Source organism: Setaria viridis, chromosome 2, assembly GCF_005286985.2.
Source record: "Setaria viridis chromosome 2, Setaria_viridis_v4.0, whole genome shotgun sequence".
In the NCBI taxonomy this organism is placed as follows: domain Eukaryota; kingdom Viridiplantae; phylum Streptophyta; class Magnoliopsida; order Poales; family Poaceae; genus Setaria; species Setaria viridis.
This window is the reverse complement of record NC_048264.2, coordinates 3,296,738-3,305,102: the sequence shown is the minus strand read 5'-3', so window position 1 is coordinate 3,305,102 and position 8,365 is coordinate 3,296,738.

Below are 8,365 nucleotides of genomic sequence, written 5' to 3'. Positions count from 1 at the left end.
GTTCTTTGAACATCACGGGGTTAACCAAACCATAGTAACTCATATTCAATCATCAACCAAACAACTGTCCTTGTACACAGGACATTTTCATGAGCACCTTGCTATTTGGGCCATTGACTGCATCCGAAAAGACGAGTAACAAGTAACTAGGCTGTAATCTGGCTCTTTCAGAGCTCCAGTGGAGCTGCCCGAATGAGTGCAGTGGATCTATTTTTACTTTTACATGAGTTTTCTCACGATATGTGCATAATAATTGACCAGTCACAGATGCACCTACTCTACCATATATACAAGTATGACTTTCAAGTGACTTATTCGCAACAGAGAAACTATCGTTGTCTCCTGAACCCAAGCATTCGTGGGTGAGATTGGGTTTGGAAGTGTTACATGGCACTGGAAGGATATGGCATGACTTAGCTACGTATACTTCCTCCATTCTTAAATACATGGCATTCAGGATAAGCTAAACATCATATATTTGAGAACAGAGGTAGTAAAATTTTACTGCGTGTGGTTGGTTTTCTTGTCCATATAGAAACAGTTGCTGCACCAACCAAAGGGGCACAATTAAAACCGTTCCAAATTTGCAACCGTCAGCACGCAGCTGCCTCTTGAAGACAAGCTTCGGATAACAGGAGGCCAAATTCACTTACAAATAAGGGTTTTCACGACCAAATAACACTAGCACGAATGTGTGTGTGGGTTGGGGATACTTTTTGCAACGGTAAAGAGGCTGAACTTGAATATGCATAAATGTATATCATTTTATGATAGTGTCTACTTTCACTTTTACATTCTCTCACGATATCTACGTAATAATTGACCTGTCACAATTGCGACACTTACACTTACACACTACTATACGAGTATGATTTTCACGTGACTTAATTTGCAACAGCGAAACTAGCTATCCTTGTCTCCTAAACCTTGTATTCAGTGCTCATAATTAAATTGGATTTGGAACTGATACCTGGCACTGGAAGCAAGTGTTGCTATGTGTGATTGGGTTTGTTGTCGATTTTATAACCAGTCGCTGCACCGACCAAGGGTGACACAAAGCTGTTCCTTATTACAACCGTACGTACAGCACACTGGTACTATACCTCTCGACTCTCGAGGACAAACTTGGGTTATCTATAAGAGGCAAAATTTGCATCACAGAAGGCATGAGCGAGAGGGATAACATGGGTGCATACTATTACTAGGGTGTCCTGTGGAAGCTAGTTAGTGAGATAAAGGATGATTAGTCATACTACATTCCCAAGCTTATTACCATGTTCTCGTACGAAAGCTGGTGTTAGGGTTGCCTCGTCAAACCCTTTTAAATATATAATATATAACGGGAATTCCCCCTCCTGTTCCATAAAAAAAAAATAGTGGTGCCGGGTATGCATATATATGGAGCGAGGATGGAAGGAAATGCTTGTCATAAGGACTAAATAGGATTGGGAAGCCTCAGGAATAGAATGTTGACCGGACATGAGTATGGAGTTCACTTCCTCTTCTGGAGCCGTTCACAGAAACAAACGTCGTTGAGGCTCTGCTGTGATGGAACGCCTCCGGTACCATGTCGTTTCGCTGGGTTTTTCTTGACTTCTTATCTTCCTTTCACAGCTCCCTCCTTTTACAAGCAGAGATTGTACAGGCCATATTGTTTTTTCCCTTTAATTCCTCCCGGTTTGGACATTAGAAATAAACACTCTCCTTTTAATTCCCTCGAATAATCTAATAAAAATCAGCAATTCCCGGGTACTGAGTGTAATCTTGTTCTTGACAGTCTTGTTACTCCTTGAATGGACAAAAATAGCCATCCTAGTTAACACGAGTGTGGTGAGAAGCATAGCACGTCTGCACCATTTGCTCTTCTAGAGCCGGCTGCCGTGGTGCTTGTGTGCCACCTTCAAGCTGCTCACAAGTCACATGCAGATCAAGAAACATTTCATTGATTAGAACCCGCTCTGCAACGGGATGCACCAAGATCATGTATTAACCATTCATTTTGTTGGTTTCATGGATCGTGTAGCCTGCGTGATTTTATTTGAAAAAAGTCCATTTTACTCTGCTCACCTATCCAGTTTGTCCACTTAACTCCTAAACAAAATTTAGGCTCACTCTACTCTCCTGAACTATTTCGTTTGGTCCAATCTACTCCTAATTAGATTTCTGTTTTTTTTCTCTGTGTATGACTTGAATTTTCGGTTCAAAATTTATGAGCAGATACAAAACATGATGCCTTATGTTAAAAAATTATTCTACAATTTTTTCATGTTATTTTCATAGGTTAGGAATATTTAATACGAAATTGATCTTAGATATATAAAACTGTAAAAAAGTAATAACGAAAAATTGCTAATGTATTTTTCTAACGTAGAGCATCATGTTATAAGTCAACTGAAAAAATTTGAAATTAAAAATCAACTTGTGTGTGAAGAATTAGAGGGTAGATTGGACCAAATGAAATAGTTCGGGGGAGTAAAGTAAGTCTAAAGTTTGCTTAGAGGGTTAAGTGGACAAAGTTAATAAGTGACGGGAGTAAAATGAACTTTTTCCATTTTATTTCTACATGTTTGACACTATGATATAATAATTCAATAAGCTACAAGCATTTAGAAGTTTATTTTATTAAGTCTGTCTGTTTGTTGAACATGTGACCAGTGTTGGAAAAAAAAGAGAGATGAACAGGTTCACGACCAAATACTCTTCTTTTTTTACGTCACATCAGGTTTGGCCTGAGTCAAATTTGTCCAACTTTGATCTAGTTTATAGAAAAATATAGCAACATCTACAATATCAAATTCATTTCAATAAATTCATTATGGAATATATTTTGACTGTGTATATAGTTGGTATTATATATGTTTTTATCTTTTTCTATAAACTTGATCAATGTTGAATAACTTTGACTTAGTTTGGACAAATCTAATTGACATGTGTTGGGATTAGGAATCCTGAACAGATAATAGAGAGGAGAAGAAGGAGAGAAAACTAGCCAAGTGAACAAATGAGCCAAATGAATAAATGGCCATGTATAATCCGCTACACAATGCATAGGGAAATCCTCTTCAGCCGATATATAACCAGTCGCGCATGGGATGGCACTGGAAGGAAGCGTTACTTTGTGTGATTGGGTTTATTGTCGATATATAACCACTACCGGAAATAGTAACCAACACTCGGCAAAGGACTAACGGCCGGACCAGTCCGCTGACGGACGGTGCACGTGCGCCGCACGCGCCGCTGATTTACCGAGTGTCGAAACTTTGCCGAGTGTCTGGGAGTGGTTTGCCGAGTGTCGTATTTCTGTCACTTGGCAAACAACCTATTTGCCGAGTGTAATATGTTTGCCGAGTGCCCCCTTGTATACACTCGGCAAAGAGGTTGTTTGCCGAGTGCCCGAAAGAAAGCACTCGGTAAAATTTTTACACTCGGCGAATTTACTGTTTCCGGTAGTGAACCAGTCGCCGCATTGACCAAGGGTGGGGCTGCTGTTCCTTCTTACAACCGTATAGCACACAGGTACCTCACGAGGACAAACTCGGGATAATAAGAGGTAAAATTTGTACTTCCTTTGTTGCAAATTGTATGTCGTTTTAGCTTTTCTAGATTCATAGATATTATTATGTATCTAGATATAGTGTATGTCTAGATACATAATAATATCTATGAACCTAGAAAAATCAAAACGACATACAATTTAGAACGGAGGGAGTAGCACGTAAGGTATGAGCGAGAGGGAGGATAACAACGGTGTCCTGTGGAAGCTAGTCAGTGAGATAAAAGGATGATAGTCATACACTCCCAAGCATACCATGTTCTCGTACGATGCTGGTATGTTAGGATTGCCTCGTCAAATAAATTATTGGTGCTGGGTATGCATGGAGTGAGGATGGAAAGAAATGCATGTCATAACGACGATATGGGATTGGGAATCATTCGGGAATAGAATGTTGCACGTCCCCAGTTCACTGTCTTCCGAAGCCGGCGACGTCAGGTTCTCGAGCTTGGAGCCGCTCACGGGCCCGTCAAAGAGCAACACGTTGAGATTCTGCCCCGCGATATGGAATGCTGCCAGATAGAATGCAGCAGGAGTCAGTGCTATGGCGTTTCGCTGGTTGAAGTATGAAGTCTTGTCTTGTGTGTCAAACTAGAAGACTAGCATCAATTTCACAGTTGAAGTTGGCTGCTTTAATCATGATCGGTTGGTTCTTTTAGAGCTGCCCGGCCGGATGAGTGAAGTGGATCTGTTACGATGAACCAGGTGGTCCAGCCGTGATTGTGAATTCTCTTGTCATTTGCATTACAATTGTAAGCAGATTTCACGCTTTACTTCTCACTTTGACTTCCGTTTATTAGCTTGGTAAGGGGCTTCCGGTCCATCGCTGGAGTGTATTTCTTTTTCCTGCTTCTTGACGTTGTTTTTCCTTCTTTCTGTAGGAAACTGCCGCTGTAACTTGAGAATGACATTCCCTGCAAAGACTGTAACATTTTTTTTTCTTGAAACATCATATTGCAAGCTAGCTAGCTGTGGAAGGGAACTGTGAGTGTTAAGCTTCCAAGCTAGCTGTGATGTCATTAGGTTTAGTTCTCCCTTATAATTACAGCAGATGGAAAGTTAATAATAATAGGCTATGCAATGCTTGAAACTATTGTCAATGTTTAATTTTCTGCTCTTCCTTTTCACTCGTGATCCATTCCCCCAGCTTAATGCTGAATGATTGTTGTAGTCAATATATAAGCTGGAAACAATTTTCCATTATAAAAAAATTATGCAGGTAAATACTAGCAATAACCCTTATTTAGCACTGAACACGTGCACATAAAAAGAGGCATCTACTCTTATACACAAGCTACTTCTAGCAACAACCTGGGTGTCTTCTTGCCCTCTATCTTATGGGGTTTATTAGAGGTTGAATTCACAGCAGAGAAAAGGGTCAGGGACATAAAAGAACAAGGGTACAACAAATTCATGTAGCCCTTGTCCAATGCACGTGAGGAAGATAGATAGTTGGGTCAGTGTCGATGACATTCATACCGTATGGGATTGGGAAGCATCAGGGAGTGAAATGTTGGCTTGCAAGCCATTTCTGTGCCCTATGACGCTCTCGTGAGCTGTAAGAAAGAGGACAAGAGCATCAGGGAGCGAAATGTGTGCTTCCCAGCCTCCTCTTGGGCATATAAAAGAGAGGATGAGAAAGAGCGATAACGGCGGCACAAAACTACCCTGGTAGCCATCGGCTTCCCTTCTTGGAAGCTATCTGGTTGGCACAAGCAAGGTAGTCATGCTCATGCATTGTCTGGCCTACCTTGTTGGTACTGTGCTCATTGCATTCATGGGGCTGGAAGGAAATGCTGTGCCGCGTATGCGGATGAAAACTAGTTAACTACATACGATTGGGAGGCATCAAGAAATGTGATGTTGGCTTGCAGAGCATCTGTACCTCGATGTCAACGAAGCTCTGTTCCACTAGTGACCGTCTCTTTAGACGAAATTTATCAGACTGTGACATGGAGCAATCAGGCATCAGCCAACCTTGTATCAACCTCACCTGCGAGTCCTGTCTGTCGTCTCGCTCTTCTGGATCCGGCTGTTGTGTAGTGTGGTTGTTGAGAATCTGCTCCGCCAGTTCTGCTTCTGGAACCATGCATGTAGACAGGACAGCATTTCATCGTTTCAACAGGGTCGTGTAAAGTCGAATAAAGAAAGTAAAACAATGATCATAAATTCCGTAGGTTATAGGAACCAACGGATTGATGTATTAACCACGGGCTTTGGACTTTGAATATTCCAACATTAGTCAGAGTCGGTGAATGGCCAGTCTCGGTGGGAGTTTCATGGAGAGTTTCATAGTCATTAAATTCTATGCCACATCAGCAATTTTGTTGACTTGGCAATATCTTTACTGAAAGTTTCATGGAGAGTTTCATAGTCATTAAATTTCATGCCACATTAGCAATTTTGCTGACTTGGCAATGTCTTTACGAGGAGAGAGAAGGAGGAGTTTCATCACGTGAGAGGAGTTTCATCCCCATAACCCTCAACACGCACAATTATCTAGTTCCCACTGAGACTGGCCATGAAATTATTTGGATGGTTTAATTTATCAGAAATAGTACATGTTTGGACATTTGTAGTAATGTCATTAACTCATCTTCAGTCCCGACCACAAATGCCAAACACCTGCTCCTAACTACAAGTTGCCCTGCATCTGTGTGTTTCTTTCTTCCCTTCCTCTTCCATGGCATCTATAAGAAGCTGAATCCACAAAAGAGGAATATCGATAGCACCTGCACTAACTCTGGTAGCCGTTGTCATCCCTTAAAGTAAGTTATCTAGTTCGAGCACAAGGAAGGTAGCCATGCTCATACATACACGGGCTACTGTAGTTGCATTGGTGCTGTGCGTGTCTGGGTCGGTTTGGAAGTGACGTGTCTGTCGATTGAAACTGCTTGTACATAAGATTGGGAAGCGTCAGGGAATGTTATGTTAGCTTGTAGGGCATCTGTACCTCTAGGGTGATAAGAGCGCGTTCCACTCTTGATAGTCTGTCTCTTTACGGGAACTCTAGCAAACAGTGCTAGCCGGAGCCACCCGCCATGAGAAGACCTCCTACCTCGCTCTTCTGGAGCCGGCAGACATGAAGAATCTCGTGCAGGACCGGATAAGCTGTCTTCAGTGAACCAAGAAATTTCAGATGAAGAGGAGCTTTAGAATCTTTTTTTAGGGGTGCTACAGGCAAGAAGCCGGCCTGAACTTTTATATTAATGCGAAGTTGTTGCATACAAGATTTACTAAAGTAGAACGTGTCTAATTTACAATGTTCCTAAAAGACAAACTCCACAGCACTAGTGATGTCTTAGCATACACATCTTTGACCCTATGCCATGGTGGCTCTTGGGGGTACATGGACACCGTTGAAGACCAAGTCGTTGCGGCGTTGCGCCCCTTCCAGATGTGCCAAAGGACGGCAGTGAGGATTGCCGAGCATACGTTGGGCACAGTTCCGTCAGGTAACTCCGGCAGAGTCCAGAGTTCCCGGAAGGAACTGAGATACGGCACGGATGGCCATCCAAGAAGGCGCCAGATCCTCGTGGCACGATTGCACCGAAGCAGGAGGTGGTCTTGATATTCATGAGCACCACCGAAGGCGCAAGACGGGGAGTCGATGATGTTGCGGTGATGTAGTAGGGCAGCTGTGGGAGGCGGTGTCTGTGCACTAACCATAGGAAATGCTTGCAACGTGGAATGGCGACATTGTTCCAGATTTGAGGAGCAAACAGGTCTTGCGGCTGGTGAACTGAGCTCCAGTGGTAGAAAGCTGCTGAGGAGAACGGCAGCATCTTAGGGCCCATGCCACGCTGATCCTGAACCAGAGGGTTAGGCTGCACCTGCTGCAGCGCCTGGCTCAGAGTGGCAAGATCAGTGGCGGCAGCAGAGCAGAGGCGGGAAACAAGATGAAGGTTCCATTGTCCCCCAGCCCAAGCTTTACTGACAGAGATATGAGGTCGCTCCGAGTGTGAGAAAAGGGCCGGGAAGGTATCAGCCAGAGGGTGTTGGGGATCCCGGTGACCTCCAGCCACCGGTGATACTAGATGAATGCAAGGATAGAAAAATGCACACTGATTTTGGGCTGCTAACTGGCAGCGTTTTCATCTTTACTTTCTCCAATATAAAGAGTTTACAAGACTCTAACTGATTCCTACATACACGGTCAAACCGCAGCTACTGAACATGCCATCCCACGTCCAGCGAACAGGCCGCGCCACTCCCTGAAGACGCGCTCAGCGCATGACTGCATGCGGAGCTCCTAAACACATGCACAGCCGTTGGCTAATCGACTGGCTTATTGACCTCTAACACACAACTGATACAAGCACAGGATTAATTCTAACAGAGGGAGTGGACCGATCCAGTGATCATACTAGAAACTGATGGAGGAACCATTGCCCAGGTGAGTGCGGGTACATTGTCGGAACTGCGGCAGGAGTTGTAGAAGGGCGCTCCAGACCGGTGTGTCAAGGAAATGATGCTCACCAACATCACGGTTGGCACCTTCTCCATAGAAACGGTGGAACCATCTTTGCCAATTAGTGGTTGTCTCTTGGTGTAGTTTGCTTAGGAATTTGGATAGAAGGCCCTAGCTTTGGACTGACAGGTTCTTGACGCCGAGACCTCCCTGCTGCTTATCCCAACAAACAGTTTCCCAAGCAACCTTGCACTGACCACCGTTACAAGAGTCTTCACCAGTCCAAAGAAAGGCACGACGAGTGGAATCAATTGCCTGTACTGTGCCCTGTGGAAGAAGAATGGATCCCATCGCGTAGATAGCACGAGCACCCAGCACCGCATTTGCAAGCAGGGTGCGCC